The sequence below is a fragment of the Ranitomeya variabilis genome, chromosome 1, assembly GCF_051348905.1.
Source record: "Ranitomeya variabilis isolate aRanVar5 chromosome 1, aRanVar5.hap1, whole genome shotgun sequence".
Taxonomy (NCBI): Eukaryota; Metazoa; Chordata; class Amphibia; order Anura; family Dendrobatidae; genus Ranitomeya; species Ranitomeya variabilis.
Genome location: NC_135232.1, coordinates 418,679,044 through 418,696,652, shown reverse-complemented (window position 1 = coordinate 418,696,652; position 17,609 = coordinate 418,679,044). Strand labels below are relative to the sequence as shown.

Below are 17,609 nucleotides of genomic sequence, written 5' to 3'. Positions count from 1 at the left end.
CTCCTTCTCTCCCTGTCTGCCTGACAGGTCTTTCCTGGGTCTCACCCAGCAGCTTTCTCCCCTAACTTCCTATCCAACCCCCAGTTTTACGCGAGTGTGAGGAGTGGCCTAATAGATAGAACCCTTTGCTCCCCCTGGTGGTTAGAGTGTGAAGTGTAGTGTGTGACTGTGATACATGGTCAGGTGAACTCCTTTAGTGCCATCAGACGTACCATCACTCCCCCTGGTGGAAGAGCGACAATACTGCAACGACCAGGACTCTGGGGCGCTGCACTTATACCACCACCAGCTCGTCTCCAGTGGTATTACAGAGCAACAATTTACATTTAATCAGATAGAATGACACCAGGCAATACATCAAAGCATTAATTATTCCAAATGCTCCTATGAATGCATACATGTTTGTAATGGCCCCTTCTAGGTCATTACAAATCTATTTATATAATTACCTTAAATTGTCTGTCATCCACTCATGTCTGGACGTCCTCAAATCCCACAATCCACCACGCCACAGCGGAGGTACGCCGACAGCCATATTGGAATACCCAAGTGATGGGTATTCCAATATGGCACCGGAAGAAAGGAGGAAGAAAGTGGATGCAGCTGGGCGTCAGGTAACGTGCCAACTGCGGAGCCCAGGCAACCTGGTGGTCGGGGCAGTGGACGGAGTACCGGGCACTGCTACCTGCAGCAGGGGGTCTCATCTGCTGTGCGGTGCGCTGCAGGCCCCTCTGTGCACAAATATTTTAATGCAGTCTTGTCACAGTAACATGAGTTGTTTCGGCCCTGTATGGACCTTCCTCAGTCCTTAATAATAGGAATATATACAGTGGGATGTATAACTGGAAGGAAGAATAACTGTATACCATGGAGACAGGTTTCAGCAGTGAATTGCTTTGTTCAAGATGAAGATGTAATGGTTAGCGTCTGTCTCTCCTGCACCATTGCTTCCAGTTATACATCCCACTGTATGTATTCCTATTATTATGGCAGTCGGACTGAGGAAGGTCCATACAGGACCGAAATGTCTCAGATTACTGTGACAAGACTGCATTAAAATATTACTGGATTGCAAAAACTAAGTTGAGTGCCAAGTTTATATTATCCCATATTGGGCCTGGGAACCTACTTGTGCACCCTCACAGTAGTGCTACAATATACTCTGTATCACCTCTGTGCACAAAGGCAGATGGCGAAAATAATGCAGGAAGTGAAGAAATAATGCAGGAAGCAGGGAAATAATGCAGGAAGAGGGCACATGATGCAGGAAGCGGGCAAATAATGCAGGAAGAGGGCACATGATGCAGGAAGTGGGCACAGCGGACGAGAGATTCTCAGTGCTGCAAAGCCTGCCCCCATTGGGATGTCAACACCCTCCCTATGCGACAGCTTCGGGCCTCCATCTAGTATACTAATAAATTCCTAATGTGTACACAATAGGGACAGGCACTGCTGTTCCTAACAAACTAGGGGGATGGTACTAATTTGTCTAACCTTGGCACACTAATGTGTTCAAATAACTTTCTTAATAAGTCATTTTACAAACTCTTGTGCACCCATCAGGTCCACCATTACACCTTGTCTGTCTCCAATTATGGCCTGTTTTTATAATGTAGCCAGCCTTGTCCCCCATTTCGAACAACCCTGAGATTTCAGCAAGAGACAGAACTATCCTCCTTTTCTGCTCCAGTCCAGTGCATTCTGTCCTGCTCACAGTTAATCTTCCATTTCATCATCCACTGCTGGGATTCCTCAGAGGTGAGATGGCGATAACCTTAGTGTGTGTAGGATGCATGTGATGCTGAACCCCTGTAGCATGGGAACCTGCAAAGTCTGAGCACATAAGTGTGGGAGTGGGGTTTCCAGCTGTGTCATTTGAGGAGGGGAAGTAAACTTTACAGCTGGCAGCCTGTAGCAGCAAGACCTGATAAAGCCCAGATCTCATTAACAAGTGCTCTGTGGGGTCCCAGCAGACTGATGCAGTAAGAAGCAGGGCAGGCTGCCAATGACTTCTCTGCTTTTAGTGTAAACATTTTATAACATTGGTGTAAGTTCTCTTATCAGTGTAATCCCAAGATTTCTCTTCCCTGGACATTCTCAGCTAAAGTCACTGAGGTGCAAACAAGAAGTTCAGTGCTGAGGGAGCTTGTACTGCTCAACTACAAGGATTCTCGCAGTATCTTCGGAGTTTTAATATCTTTCTATACAAGGAAAACTGTAAGTGTTACTGACTGTATGCGGACTTTTCTATTGCCTTATTATGTAGACTTCTTTGTAGATTTTCTGCATTGTGGGAATTTAATCTAATCACTATGAAAAGATGTTGTTGTTTGCTATATCTTTTCTTTTGTTGCATAGAATAACATACACTAGAATATTGTATATTATATATTCTATAAATTCTCTAATGCATGGATTAGTTATTCTTCACTCGCCACTGCTCGAATGGTGCCACCATACTCCATAGTAATGTTGTAACTGTGACTTTATTTATGTGCCCAAACCCAACCAAATGACATGTTGCTGTTTATGGGCTTGTGCACATGGCCGTATTTTCAGTCCGAGTGCGATCCGACAAAACATCAGCTCACACTCAGACCAATGTTATGCTCTGGGGCCGTGCACATGTCCAATTTTTTCCTTAGACCTCACCAGTCCGAGGGAAGAATTTCAGCATGTTCGTTCAAATTTGATCCAATATTCGGTTCTCACTCGGCCATGCAAGTCAATGAGTCCATGGAACCCATCGGACTGCATTCAGATGACATCTGAATGTAGTTTGATCTCCATGGACTGACAGAGTGGAGAATATGGAGACTTTTTTTTCTCCCATCTTCTCCTCATCTGAGAGAGTCAGATCACACTATGCTCAAACTCTGATCAGAGTGTGATTTTCATTATTGACCCAATTCCCTTGGGTGAGAGAATATACGGTCATCTGCACCTAGCTTCATATTGTACTTTTTGATGTACTATTGATTCCAAAGTTTTCCACACTCTGGCTGTAGAATTTATTTTAATCAACTTTCAGAAAAGATAAATACTCCTTGATTTTCAATACACTTTGTCCGTCTGTCAATAAAGATTTTTTATTTCCTCATTAAAACTATTTTAGACTGAGCTGCGAGCCACTGCTGTCTTCACCTCTTCATCAAATGTGAATCTTCTTCATTGTTGAGCTTCTTTCAGGAGGCCAAACAGGCAATAGTCCAGGCCAACAAAATCAGTTCATGTATACACTCAATGTTGTCATGTGTCATGGATGGGCATCCGTCTCCTTCTTCATGGCGGACACACTTTCCTTGAACTTCACAATCCATTCACACACACTTCTTCACAACAAAACACTTTCTTCATGCTGTGCACAAAGTCTTCCAAAAATATCAGCGCCAGACACCAATAAGACCACACAAACCGAACCTCTGCGCGCTGCTCTTCTTTTGTGGGGCAGTCATTTTTTCCCGCATCCCAGTTGGAAAAGACCTGATGAACACATTCATTCCTGTGGAGCAGTAAGACAGTGCCAACAGCAGGGTATATTGGATTAACCTCATATTACCGAGTCTCAGGGGCGTAACTATAATAGGTGCAGATGTTGCAATTACACCCAGGCCCTGTAGACTAGGGTGACCCACAAGGTCCCATATGAAAAGACTATTACTATTAAAAACCTGTGATTGTTGGAGGCCCTGTTGAATATTTTGCAATGGGTCCAACATGCTTCAAGTTACACTGCTGCTCAGTCTTGTGGGTTTCTTCTAGTATGCAATTTTGCAATATTTAACTTTTAAAGATATCCTTGACTTTAAACAGTTGTAGAATAAATCTGTACTGGTTTTTTGACACTTGGAAGCAAAAAGTCAGACCATGATGTAATGATGTATTCACTTGGTGCCGTATCAATCATTTAATCTCATCTGTTTTAGTCCTGCAGCTGCTTGATTTTTACTTCACCACAAATCTTGTATGCCATAAAAAGGGTGACGGGTGGTCTTTAAAGTGTTTCTCTACTATGATTGCTATATATTTCATCATATACAATTATGAAACTTTCTGACTGGCTTACTGTTTTATATTTGGTCCCCAAATCATTATATTGGGGTCTACACAGGACCACATAATGTAAACTGTAGGCCATACAAACAGTAATATATCCTGGCTCCCTTGTAAACATGCCCAATCTGTACAACTAAACAGGCAAGCTATGAGGGTGCTGAGATACGTGGCCAACAGATACCCTTGGCGCTGCTAATCATCCAGGGAAACAAGAGGTGGATAGGTTAAAGCTTAACCTGCCAATTTATGTTTCCCTCAACGATAGACATTAATAGACAGTCAAGGTGCCCCACATAATGATACTGCCATATAGGTGAAATTTCATTAGATTTCCATTCTTTTATTCCTTTTCTATCACCTAATCTAGTTGCCCTTTTTTAAAGGGTTTAAAGGTGGTGAAAATAGCAGACATACTAATACTCACCCTCTCCAGGTTCAGTGAAGCCTCTCTAGCGCTGCTCTGATTTTTGCTCACATGCTGCTGTGGTGACCTAACATCTGTAGAGCATGTGACCAGTGCAGCCAATCACTGGTTTGTGCCATCTGCATAGGCAGAATTGCTGAGCTCAGTGATTGTCTGCAGTTATTATGTGTGCTGTAGTTGCAACATTATTGCTCCAGTCAACAAAGACCAGAGATCCCTGGGTTAGGTGAACATTGTTATGTATGAGATATTCAACATCTGCAAGACTATAAAGTAATAAAAAATATTCCTGGACAGCCCCTTTAAGGTAATATGTTGCCTTGGCTTTGCAAAATGGATTTTGGATGATAGATTTCCTCTAATAAGGGACACTGATGCAATTATCATGATATTTAGCACATTGCCTAAACATGCACAGTGAAATTATAGAAATCAGGTGAAACCTTATATGTTATAACTCCCCTTAGCAGCAATCACCTCCACCAAAACTTTCCTGTAGCAGCAAGTATGATGTTCACAATAATGTTGGACCCAAATGTGTATTAGCTCATCAATATTTTTGCAAAGCCTTTCATGAACAGCCCTCTTCAAATCATAACACAAGATCTTGATAGTGTAAAGGTCAGAACAAGGCCATTGTAAAACATTTTTTTTCTAATATTCTTTGGCTGTTTTACTTACAATCTTTGGGTAATTGACTTGCTTCATCATCCAACATTTTTTCAACCTGAAGCCACAGACTGCTGGCCTTGCTACCCTATGGTAAAATTTTGATACACCTGAAAATGTATGTTTCCCTCAAATTGAGATTCTAGTTTGTCTTTCATCCTAAGGGTACCGTCTCACAGTGGCACTTTTGTCGCTACGACGGTACGATCCGTGACGTTCCAGCGATATCCATACGATATCGCTGTGTCTGACATGCAGCAGCGATCAGGGACCCCGCTGAGAATCGTACGTCGTAGCAGATCGTTTGGAACTTTATTTCGTCGCTGGATCTCCTGCTGTCATCGCTGGATCAGTGTGTGCGATCCAGCGATGCATTCGCTTGTAACCAGGGTAAACATCGGGTTACTAAGCGCAGGGCCGCGCTTAGTAACCCGATGTTTACCCTGGTTACCACAGTAAATGTAAAAAAAAACAAACAGTACATACTCACATTCTGGTGTCCGTCAGGTCCCTCGCCGTCTGCTTCCCGCACTGACTGACTGCCAGCCGTAAAGCAGGGCACAGCGGTGATGTCACCGCTGTGCTCTGCTTTCACTTTACGGCCGGCACTCAGTCAGTGCGGGAAGCAGACGGCTAGGGACCTGACGGACACCAGAATGTGAGTATGTACTGTTTTTTTTTTTTTACATTTACGATGGTAACCAGGGTAAACATCGGGTTACTAAGCGCGGCCCTGCGCTTAGTAACCCGATGTTTACCCTGGTTACCCGGAGACTTCGGCATCGTTGGTCGCTGGAGAGCTGTCTGTGTGACAGCTCTCCAGCGACCACACAACGACTTACCAACAATCACGGCCAGGTCGTATCGCTGGTCGTGATCATTGGTAAATCGTTTTGTGTAACGGTACCCTAAGTCATGTGATAATGCTCGTTAAAGGGTCAACATTGACTGGTAATAGGTGGCACTAGAGTTCTTGTCCTCTTCCTCTCTGGAAAGACAATTTGCATGTTTCCCTCAACGCATTCAGACCCTTGGACAAAGAAGAAGTCCCAAACCATGATGTTCCCTTCAGCAGGCTACACAGTTAAGGTACCTTCACACGAAGCGACGCTGCAGCGATAGCGACAACGATGCCGATCGCTGCAGCGTCGCTGTTTGATCGCTGGAGAGCTGTCACACAGACCGCTCTCTAGCGACCAACGATGCCGAGGTCCCCGGGTAACCAGGGTAAACATCGGGTTGCTAAGCGCAGGGCCGCGCTTAGTAACCCGATGTTTACCCTGGTTACCAGCGTAAAAGTAAAAAAAACAAACAGTACATGCTCACCTGCGCGTCCCCCAGCGTCTGCTTCCTGACACTGACTGAGCTCCGGCCCTAACAGCACAGCGGTGACGTCACCGCTGTGCTTTCACTTTCACTTTAGGGCCGGCGCTCAGTAAGTGTCAGGAAGCAGACGCTGGGGGACGCATGTAAGTATGTACTGTTTGTTTTTTTTACTTTTACGCTGGTAACCAGGGTAAACATCGGGTTACTAAGCGCGGCCCTGCGCTTGGTAACCCGATGTTTACCCTGGTCACCAGTGTATAACATCGCTGGTATCGTTGCTTTTGCTTTCAAACACAACGATACACAGCGATCGGACGACCAAATAAAGTTCTGGACTTTATTCAGCGACCAGCGACATCACAGCAGGATCCTGATCGCTGCTGCGTGTCAAACGAAACGATATCGCTAGCGAGGACGCTGCAACGTCACGGATCGCTAGCGATGTCGTTTCGTGTGAAGGTACATTTAGGATAATGTTTTGGTGATGGTGTGCAGTTTTTTTTCCCCACAAACATAGCATTATGCATTAGCTTTAAAAGTTCTATTTAATTTCTTCTGTTCATAGACTAATTTTCAAGAGAATTGTAGAACATTGAGGTTGAGACGTTGTCTCAGGCAAGCATGCTTTTTATAAGACATTCGTAGCTTCCTTCCTGGTGTCCTGACATGAAAACTATTCTTTTCTTTGTGTTTTTTTAGTGGACACATGAACAGAGGTTACTTTTTATAATATGTATACTCTTCAGTGAGTTTGTTGCTTGGGTTCTTTCTCACCTATTTCAGGATTGCTCTCTAGAACACTCACTTCTAGGGGGAGGTGCAACAGTCCTGAATTTTCTCCATGAGAAGACACTCAGGGCTTTAAAAATGCTTTAGTAGGTTTTTCCAGCTATATACAGTATCTTCTGAGGCCTTCTAAACATTCTATGATATCTACTAATTGTCAATGGTTCGTTTCTTTATTCAAAAGAGAATCAAAAAGACAGCGCCACAATGGACAGTGATAATAATCTTACGTTTTAATCTGCCTCCTGCGGCGACGTTTCGGTCCAAGGACCTTTTTGTCAAACACCTTGGACCGAAACGTCGCCGCAGGAGGCAGATTAAAACGTAAGATTATTATCACTGTCCATTGTAGCGCTGACTTTTTGATTCTCTTTTGAATATGGACTTGTATCCGGGTTGGATCCCCTGGTGTTGACGTGCGCCCTTTTGCACATGGAGGCTGTATGGACATAGGGTGCGGTTTAGCCTCTTCTTGGATTTTGGTTCGTTTCTTTGACATAAACTTTAACTCTCAGAGACCTTCAATGAACAAGTTGCAAAAGCAACCGTTTACAGTATAAGATAACCAATGTTGCTGAGTAATGGGGGTGATGTTCAATATCTTTCATCACAATTCAAAAAGAATCCTTTAGATGTATCTCAACAGTTCAGGTCAGTTTATAGCCCAGTAGCCCAAAAAAGGACAAATAAAACAATATACAGATTAGTGTTGATTAATGGTACTCATATTAAAACATAGTAAAAATAGCACTTACAGTAAATAATCCGCAAGCCACCCTGATGATAACAGAAAATGGCAAACCACATTGGCTCATGATACAAAACTCTTGTATGCTATAACCAGAATGATTTAGCCTGTACACATGACAAGAAAAGTGGGAAATGGAAGAAAATAGTTTTAAAGCAGGTTCACAATAAAACCGCAAACATTTATATACATACAAGTAAGACATGCCATACATAATGGCTATGGAACAAAATGAGAGGGGATCACAAGTATTGTTAAACCTGGATTAGGATTATGCACATCATTATCCACATCATTTCTGTGGCTTTACCTAAATGTGAAAGATGGACAGTAAAAGGCGAGAAAATAACTGATTTAGGCCGGTTTCACATTTGCGGTTGTGTCCGCAGCGTTTCTTCCGCAATTATCCACATGCGTTGTGTATTCCTATATTTAACATTAGGGACGCATGAGTCTGCGATCGGTTGCGTTTTGTTGCGTTTGATGACGCATGCGTTGTTTCGTCGTCTGCGGTTTGGCGCGGCAAACGCAACATGTAGTAATTTTAGAGGCGTCAATTTTCCACCTAGAAACATATGCGGTTGTTAGCGCAAGAAATGCGGCAAAAAAACGCATTACTATCTATGGGAACGCATGCGTACACATGTCTTTGCGTACGCATGCGTTTGATGCGCTTGCGTACTTCGGACTGCGCATGCCCATTAAAAACACACCCTCCTGGAAATATCAAATGCATGCGCATAAAAAGTACAAACACATAAAAACGCATGCAAAAGCTGCGTTTTTTTAACCATCATACGTAAGCTGATGCGGATAAAAAAACGCTGCGTTATCAGACGTTTGCATGCGTTTTTGCATGCGTTTGCGGTTGCGGATGATACGCTGCGGATTCTAACGCAAATGTGAAAGTAGCCTTAGACAAAAACATTCTTGTTTTTAGACATTTAAAGGAGACCTGTCACCCCCAAAATCGAGGGTGAGCTAAGCCCACTGGCATCAGGGGCTTATCTACAGCATTCTGTAATGCTGTAGATAAGCCCCCGATGTATCCTAAAAGATGAGAAAAAGAGGTTGGATTATACTCACCTGGGCGGGCGGTCCGATCCAGTGGGCATCGCGGTCAGGTCCGGGGCCTCCCATCTTCATAGGATAATGTCCTCTTCTGGTCTTCATGCTGTGGCTCTGGTGCAGGCTTACTTTGACTGCCCTGTTAAGGGCAGAGCAAAGTACTGCAGTGCGCAGGCGCCAGGAAAGGTCAGAGAGGCCCAGTAACTGCGCATTGAAGTACTTTGCTCTGCCCTCAACAGGGCAGACAAAGTACGCCTGCGCCGGAGCCGCAGCGTGAAGACCAGAAGAGGACGTCATTTGATGACGATGCGAGGCGCTGGACCGGACCGCGACACCCATCGGACCGGACCGCAGCGGGGACCGCCCCTGGGTGAGTATAATATAACCTCTTTTACTCATCTTTCAGGATACATCGGGAGCTTATCTACAGCATTACAGAATGCTGTAGATAAGCCCCTGATGCTGGTGGGCTTAGCTCAACCTCGATTTTGGGGGTGACAGGTTCCCTTTAAGAAAACAATGGACAACCAGGATTTGACCAAAGGTAAATAATTGAAAATCGCCTTTTTTCCACTAGAAGTAGATATCATAACTCAAATAATCAGCATGGTAACTAGACAAATGAAGTCCTAAACAGATGTTCTAAAAAATCTTAATTATATGGTTTCCTGGTTTCCCAAATATAATTATAAGTTGACTCAATTTTTTTTATTTTTTAAAAAAGCTCCTTTTGAAGCTTAATTTGGCTTCACGTGTTAATAAACAGAATATATGTTTTCGTTTTTCCCGATTAATATTACAAATTGACCCTATTAAAAACCAATAAAAGAAAACCTTTTGTGTAATTTAGAATGTAAGAAATTTTTTTGTAGTTTACTTTTACTTTTAAGGTGAATTCTCAGTATTTAAAGGTACATGCCTGAACATTGACAACATTCTGTTGTCTGATTCTTTTGAGTTTAGTGTTGACACTGTGTGGTTCCAATTCACCATCCATATCAAATGAATGTGTCAATGGGTTTTTGTGGCCCAAATGTGTAATCCCAATCCAAAATCACAAACTAGGTGACAGATTCCCTTCAAATCAATTTCTACATACAGTATATGCATTTTTTTAAAATGTATAGAAATAACTGTAGTGAAACACCATACACTGAAAGTTTGGTATTTCTGTAATTGTACTGACCTACAGAATTAAGTTAACGTGAATAACACAAAAAAGAAATTCAACAAAGTGGATTGTATTGGCATCCTGTGTTCTACCAACTCACCAAACTTGTCATTTTAAACCCTTTTGGATCTTAGACGTATTCATACGTCCAGATTGAGAAGGACTTCCTGATCTTGGACGTAAGGATACATCCTGGTGATTCTGCATGCACAGTCTCTGTGCGCACGCGATTGCCCCCAGGTGTTCAGCGAGTCTGACAGCTGACACCCGGCTCTCACTGCCAGAAATGGTGCAGTTTAACCCCCTAAATACTGCAATTGATATCGATTCTGAACACCCACGAGTATATTAACCAAAATAAATCTTTATTAGTTGAATAAAATTAAACAAAGTACATATTAACCCCTTCATGACATGCGCCGTAGATGTACAGCGCATGTCGTGTCACTCCCTTTGATGTGGGCTCCAACGCTGAGCAGAGATTTTTCCTAGCACGTCAGCTGTTTTGAACAGCTGACATGTGCCCCTAACAGCTACGGGTGGAATTGTGATCCACCTGTGGCTGTTAAACTGTTAAATGCCGCTGTCAATCTCTGCCAGCAGTGTAGGGGGATGATATATTACATTTATACCTTTGCCTTTCTCTTTCGTCCCGATGCTGTATATTATCAGTGTTTGTATATTTGTTACCATATGATGGTACTTGTGGTGAAATATGTGTTTATACTGTATATATATATAAGAAAAAAGAAAAGGGAACAGCACAGAAATACTTATCTTCGGGTGCAAAGCCCCAGATAATCAGTCCAACGATCATCCAAGTTTCCATAGAAATTCAAAAAAAGAGGCAGCACTCCATTATTCAGTGTAAAAACGTGCAGGGTTTAATTTACCCACATGTTTAGGCAACGTTTCAGCTCACAATGAGCTTTTCTCAAGCTTGAGAAAAGCTCATTGTGAGCTGAAACGTTGCCTGAACACGTGGGTAAATTAAACCCTGCACGTTTTTACACTGAATAATGGAGTGCTGCCTCTTTTTTTGAATTTATATATATATATATATATATATATATATATATACATACATATATACAGTGACCTATGTATAGACCTATGTATAGGTATTGTGTGACTAGTAACATCTGTCTTGAAGGCTGCATGTCTCACCCAGGCATTAATATGTATTTTCCTGAGACAAGCAGACTTCTGTCTCCAAATCTCACCAGGGGGTCTTGCTAGGAACAAGAAGAAAGGGTAACACTTGACACCTCCTAGCTCTTGGAAGAGAGATGTCAATTACGGCTTGATAGTATCTCTGTGAGAACGTTTACACAAAGGATCTCAAGAGAAAATAATATATTCATTGGTAGCGCGGCCATGGTCCAATCAAAAACAAGCAATTATGATATAACCTGAGGGGCTGGTCTAGAAATCTGACCTCCAGACCAAAGCTATAAATTAGACCTGTATACCTAGAATCGTGTTCACATGTGAGGGCAGCAGAAGCTGATGTGTTCCACCAACTCCATATTCACCCCCCCTCAGGGAGCAGAAGCAGACTACAAGTTAGCTATTTCTGTAAGTTTTTCTCCTGTTATTTTGTACTATTTTGCATAGTTGTATGTCTTTTTATTATCATATTTATATACCTTTTTCTTACTGTAAGCACTGAACCTTTTTGTATTAAAGCATGAAACTTTAACAAGTTGAACCTTGAATGTTCTAAAAGAATCCATAGCCTTTAACCGTGTGAGTGGTAGATAGTATTAGTACTATTTGGGGGACTCATCGCCCATGTATTCAGTGAGTGCTGGCAGCGTGTATGAGCGGTGTGTGGCCTGGGACGGTGTGTGATTTATGCTCCCATTACAGCATAGGACAGAGGTTGAATGCTGGACTGAGAGTGGGGAGATAGATTAACCCTTGCAGGCACAACCCCAAGTCACGTGCTGAGAGTGGGTACATGACGAATTAGTGACACCACGGAGTGGGGATCCGTGACAGTACTGCTACACAATTTAGTGTGTTACCACTCTTATACAATGGTAGTGCTACACTGTTATGTGTATTACCATGTCTGGCTAAATGTATATATGTGTAATGTTATGCTGTTGTAATGCTGCTATGTATAGTGTATAGGGTAAGTGCAGTTATTGAATTGGCCACTAGATGGGGGCATTATAGTGTACAGAGCTCCCAGCTATGGTGCAGTGTAGGAAATGGTTAACATAGGAGGGGTTGCTGTGTGATAAGTTTAGGAACGTTTCCTGGTACATGGAGGAGGGCCCGGGAACCCGAATAGTCCACATGGGCTCTAGGCCCAGGACACCACAGCAGTCATGCAACATTTAAGAAGAAGAGAAGTATAGCCATTCGGAGTCTATGGGACATAAGTATGGTGTCAAACAGCAGGATTGCAGCAGTTCATAGCTGGAGAAAGGAAGCGGGCTGGAATGGTACAGGGCGCAGATTGTACAGCATGTTTCAGATTGTTGCATAGGTCGATGCTCAGAACCGGTGCGAAACGGACTAGAGAATCCTCAGGCACAGTGAGTCTGAACAGGGAGAACACTGCGGTACCGCCTAAGGCGCTGTTACCCCGTAATGTACTGGAGGACGTGGAACTGAGTGCAGGGAAAGAGCAGAATTAGAACTGCATGGGACTTGTTGTTGATGTTGTTACTGACAAGAATGTGCTGCCAAGTTGTTCAAGTAAAGTTTCACATGTTGCATTTGAAACGGACTGTGTCAAAATTCTTGTGAAGCCAGTTGCAGAAAGGCCTCAGCACCACAGTAACATCCCTGATGGCACAGCAGGAGAAGACACAGGTATGCTGGTGAAAGAATGCTGTTTTCATATAAGCAGAAGCCAGGGCAAAGATACACCAGAGTGTTCGGCCGTGACTACGGCTCTGGCACTCCCTTGCACTAGCATTTAATGTGATCACGCCGGAAGCGCGTCACTAATCCCACCCATCAGCGCCCGTGTCACATCACAGCGGTTCGCCGAAGGGTTGGCATGAAAACCTGGGGTCTGCAGCAGACCCCTGTGGTTGCCATTGCCAGATTGCTATGAGTGCCGCAAAACTGACGTTGCACAAAGCAACTGAGCATTTCTGCTACACACAGGTGATCTGATCATTGCCTGTGTCTAGAAGAGGTGATCAGAAGATCGCAGCTTCTAGTCTCCCATGGAGACTATTGAAGCAAGTGAAAAGTAAAAAAAATGTTTTTAAAAATATATAAAAAATTAAAAATATAAAGGTTCAAATCACCCCACAAGTATACCACCAGCGGCGCATGCACAGGTGTCATTTATGGCCGCTTTCAGATCCAGAGGCACTCAAATGTGGCATACGCACTGACAAGTGTGTCCAACTTAGAGAACCGAACATATTAGTGAGTAGTGACCTCATGCATTCTGTAATGCAGGTATCAGGTTTTAAAATATTAAAATGCCATAATTAGTCAGTATATTTAAGAAGATGGTATGCTAGTTAAGTGCAAGAAATCCACCCAACAGATAAGTTATAATTATTAGGGATGAGCAAACGTGCTCGGTGATATATACCATTCAAGTATCTGGGTGCTCAGATGTGCTCGGCACTTGACGAGTATTGGCTGGTGCTTGAATTTGAAGCTCAAATCCCTAATTAGCATGCGGGAATTACCTGCCAGTCACTGTAATGCATAGCCATCTTGGTAGTGGCATTTGTGTGATTTGCTGGCCGCATTACCTCATCAGAGGTTATAAAAGGACAGATGATGCCATGCTCGGCTCACTGACACCATTCCACAGCTCAGAGACAGTTCTGATTGGCAGAAGAAAGCAGTTATTCAGACCTGTGTGTGCAGTTTAAATAATCAGAATCCTCTAGTGTTGATACTGGTGCTGATGCTGAACCATAATAATAACAGTCCTTCTAAGGGCTAATCTTGTGCTTTGCTGTTGGTATCAGATACATTCTGCATTTAGCCTAGGGACAGTTGCAGGAGCAGGGAGAGTGGCAGTTTACAGCCTCTAGGCAGGGCTTAGGGATTTGCAGTCTGTTGCTAAATATACACAGTTGTGGTCAAAAGTTTACATACCCCTGCAGAATTTTTGCTTTCTTGGCCTTTTTTCAGATAATATGAATGATAACACCAAAACTTTTTCTCCACTCTTGGTTAGTGGTTGGGTGAAGCCATTTATTGTCAAACTACTGTGTCTTCTCTTTTTAAATCATAATGACAACCCAAAACATTCAAATGACCCTGATCAAAAGTTCACAAGCCCTGATGATTTTTGCCTGATAACATGCACAGAAGTTGACACAAATGGATTTGAATGGCCACTAAAGGTAACATTCTCACCTGTGACCTGTTTGCTTGTAATCAGAGTATGTATGCATAAAAGCTGAGTTAGTTTCTGGTAACCAGACAGACTCTTGCATCTTTTATACAGCCACCGCTGTTTCTGGATTGTGAGTTATGGGGTAAGCAAAAGAATTATCAACGGATCTACCGGAAAAGGTAGCTGAACTGTATAAAACAGGAAAGAGAAACAAAAAGATATCCAAGGAATTGATAATGCCAATCAGCAGCATTCAAACTGTGATTAACAAATGGAAAATTAGGGGCTCTGTAAAAACAAAACCAAGGTCAGGAAGACCAACAAAAATGTTGTCCACTACTGCCAGGAAAATTGTTCAGGATGCAAAGATAAACCCACAAATAACATCAGCTGAAATACAGGACTCTCTGAAAACTAGCAGCGTGGCTGTTTCACGATGCACAATAAGGAGGCACTTGAAGAAAAATGGGCTGCATGGTCGAGACACCAGAAGAAAGCCATTACTGCGCAAATGCCACAAAGTAGCCTACAATACGCTAAACTGCACAGATACAAGCCTCAAAACTTCTGGAAAAAGGTAATTTGGAGTGATGAGACCAAAATTGAACTTTTTGGCCATAACCATAAACGTTACATTTGGAGAAAGGTCAACAATACCTATGATGAAAGGAACACCATTCCTACTGTAAAGCACGGAGGTGGATCGCTGATGTTTTGGGGGATGTGTGAGCTACAAAGGCACAGGAAACTTGGTCAAAGTTGAAGGAAAGATGATTGCTGCACGTTATCAGCAAATCCTGGAGGCAAATTTGCACTCATCAGCCCGGAAGCTGCACATGGGACGTACTTGGACATTTCAACATGACAACGATCCAAAACACAAGGCCAAGTCGACCTGGCATTGGATACAGCAGAGCAAAGTGAAGGTTCTGGAGTGACCATCTCAGTTGCCTGACCTCAATATCATTGAGCCACTCTGGGGAGATCTCAAGCACGCAGTTCATGCTAGACAGCCCAGGAATTTACAGGAACTGGGGGCTTTTTGCGAACCTCATCCACAACTACCACAAAATACTTCAAACTTGGAGGGGCAATACACGGTATTAGGAAATGGGGTATGTGAACTTTTGATCAGGGTAATTTGGATGTTTTGGGCTGTCATTATGACACAGTAGTTTGACAAGAACTGGCTTTACCTAACCATTAACCATAGAGAAAAAGTTTTGGCGTTATCATTCATATTCTCTGAAAAAAGGCAAAGCAAAAATTCTGCCTGATTGTTGTAAACTTTTGAGCCCAACTGTAGCTGCTGCACATTCCCTTTTTTGGGGAGGGTGAAAAAATTGACTATATTGTCATCCATAGAGTATTACGTGCTTTGTATTACATTATTTTGGTATATAACACTCCAAAAAAAACTTCAAAACTTTTTCTGGATTCAATTAGTCATCCATAGACATTACATGCATTGAGTTACATTTCATTTGTATATAACACTTCCAAAAAACATAATTATTTTTTTCATGGATTGAATTAGTAATAGATACAGTGTAAAGTGCTTAGTGGGCGACAACACAACAAAGATAGCAGAATCCCGCCAGACTCCCGAGGGAGCGACTGGAGAAATATCAGAGCCAGACCAAGCTGGCACAACAACAGAGATGGCAGGAGCCTGGATCCTTTTCCAGAACCACAAATGCTAGTTAGTGGACATACCTTGATTTAACATGTCCCTTTTGTCACATTATTTTCAGGGGTACCATCATTTCTGTCCAGGCCTATTTCATGAGTTTTATTTTTTTTTTAATTCTGTGGAAGCATGGTTAAAAAACAATGTCTGACTTTCATTTGTTCATTTTCATAGATCTTTTATTTATTATTATTTTTGTTAGATTCAAGTTATTTCTGTGACCATTGTGGGTTTTTCTGTCATTAAACGAGGGGTACCAACAATTTTGATCATGTGTGTAACCCAAGTGCGCTTCAGCTTGAGGTCACGAATAGATGGCTGGGCATGCTCCTTCAGAATTTTTTGGTAGACAGCAGAATTTTTGGTTCCATTTACCACAGCAAGTCTTCCAGGTCCTGAAGCAGCAAAACAGCCCCAGATCATCACACTGCCACCACCACCATATTTTATTGTTGGTATGATGTTCCTTTTATGAAATGCTGTGTTACTTTTATGCCAGATGTAATGGGACATACACCTTTCAAAAAGTTTACCTTTTGTCTTGTGAGACCACCGAGTGTTCTCCCAAAAGCCTTGGGGATCATCTAGATGTGTTCTGGCAAAATTGAGACAAGCTTTTATGTACTTATTGCTCAGCAGTGGTTTTCATCTTGGAACTATGCCATGCAGGCAATTTTTCCCCAGTCTCTTTCTTATGGTGGAGTCATGAACACTGACATTAACTGGGGCAAGTGAGGCCTGCAGTTCTTTGGATGTTGTTGGGGGATCTTTTGTGACCTCTTGGATGAGTCACCGCTGCTCTCTTGGGGTAATTGTGGTTGGCCGGCCACTCAACTCTACCATGTTTTTGCCATTTGTGGATAATGGCTCTCACAGTGGTTCATTGGAGTCCCAAAGCTTGATAAATGGCTTTATAACATTTTCCAGACTGATAGATCTCAATTAATTTGTTTCTCATTTATCCCAGAATTTCTTTGGATTGTGGCATGATGTATAGCTTTTGCGGATCTTTTGGTTTAGTTCACTTTGTCAGGCAGGTCATATCTGACTAGTATACCATCATATTAAATTTACTGACTAATTATGGCTTTTTAATATTTTAAACTGATGTACAATAACAAATTGTATTGTGGTACCGTGTTAGCCAGAAAAATCGATGTGAATATTTTTCTGCCCAATGATGACAGAAGTATTCTAGGAGTGATACCTTTATTGGCTAACCAGAAAATAATATGTTTGCAAGCTTTCAGAGCACAGTGGCTCCTTCTTCAGGCAAGATTACAAATAGATTAATAAGAAACAAGCACAACATTTCAAGAATACTACAGGAGGACATTT

The 17,609-nt window shown here is 42.4% G+C and overlaps 1 protein-coding gene across 1 annotated transcript in view; it reads left to right on the top strand.

The window, feature by feature from the left end:
- Window positions 1-1,958: 1,958 nt before the first annotated feature.
- The window catches only part of FREM1 (FRAS1 related extracellular matrix 1), a 364,890-nt gene continuing 349,239 nt past the window's right edge, over window positions 1,959-17,609 (top strand). The window contains exon 1 of the mRNA XM_077249240.1: window positions 1,959-2,217. The gene's annotated coding sequence lies outside the window, so the exon portion shown is untranslated. The remainder of the gene's footprint in view (window positions 2,218-17,609) is intronic.